Here is a 1617-nt window from a genome sequence, read left to right as displayed (position 1 = left end):
CCCAAGGGGATCAATAAAGGAATATCTTATCTTATCTTATCTTATATCATAGTGTAGTGTGAAAAAATCTAAATTAATTATGGAAAATGTAAAACAACGAATTACTAGGTAATTCACTCACCATTATAGTGAGGTAGCAAAGGCATCAGGAGCAAGAGGCCTACTATAAATCCTTCCATGCTTCTGTCTTTCATATGGACACAACTTATGTGGCCAAGGCTTATTTATACATGAATAGAACACACACACACACACACACACACACACACACACACACACACACACACACACACACACACACACACACACACACACACACACACACACACACACACACACGCACACACACACACATGAATTGTCCCATTGTACGCTAGATATACAAACGCATGCTTTGTGCTAATATCAAGTTACTGCACCACTGTCATCCTTGTTCCTCATATTTCTTTACCATTATCAGTTAATGGTTTACAAGTGTAGACAACAGATATGCCAGGAATGCCATTGTATTCATGTTGTGGAGATTCAGTGACTAGACTGAGTGTGACACACTTATAAACAGAGTAGTTGATCTGCTTTTGAAAGGCCACAGAGATAGTGGTGCTTTCTATAAACAGTCTTTCTTTTTAGACCGTGACCTCCCTGAAGAATAAACATTCAAATACACACATGGCGGCCACTTTCCAGCTATGGTGTGAATACATCTTTATTGTTCATACAATTTCAAACAAAGGATATCAAACATAGATAAATAAGTCAGAGAGTAACATACATTCATTGGGATACACTGTACATGTGCCAACATACTTTTCTTTCTATGACTAATGTTCAGTGATGTTCTGCAATATAGTTTGACAGACCGCAGTGGGGCTTGATTGATTTGCTTTTTGCTTTTGCTGTGGACTTGTTCCTTTTGTAGAGACAACATAAAAACCGGTGATGATTTGCTGATAGTAGAGATGATATTCAAATGAGATTAAGTTGGAGATCACTATTGCTGGTAAACTTTGGCATTCAGGCTTGGGAGTAGATGTGACAGGGAGATCATCGCCTAAGACAAAAAAAAAGTAAACTAGTTGTTAATCTCAGAATAAAAAAAGAAATCATCATCATTAATAATAAGTACACTATTGTCCCATTGCATTGACGTGGATTAAGCCTGCCAGTAGTTCCATTTTCCAATGGAGTTCTTCATTTGGGGATATGTTTTTAGTCTCTAGTCTTGATCCATGTATGTGCAACCGGTAGGTAGTGAGTTGGGATGCACCGATACTGATATGTCAGATATCGGTCCGATACCAGGCTAAAACATCAGTTTCAATATCAGAATATCAGAGTATCAATATCAGAGAATTTCCCTAGTACTAAAATCTGATATCAAGAAACATGTCTAACATGCCAGGAATCAAAGTTAAATGACTTGATGTGATGAATTTTTTTACATAGAAGCATTTATACTATTCAGTAAAACAAATGGTCTAAATCTATGCTGTTCAGTAAAAGCAAGGGATTGAATTGGTACTTGGCATCAGCTCGAAGTACAGTATAGGGCTCGGAGTCGGTATGGATGGGCAAAAAGTGGTATCGGGCCATATCAGTGAGTGAAGTGTTTCATCC

Source organism: Notolepis coatsorum, assembly GCF_963971535.1.
Source record: "Notolepis coatsorum genome assembly, chromosome: 13".
Lineage (NCBI taxonomy): Eukaryota > Metazoa > Chordata > Actinopteri > Aulopiformes > Paralepididae > Notolepis > Notolepis coatsorum.
Note: the sequence above shows the minus strand (reverse complement) of the source record.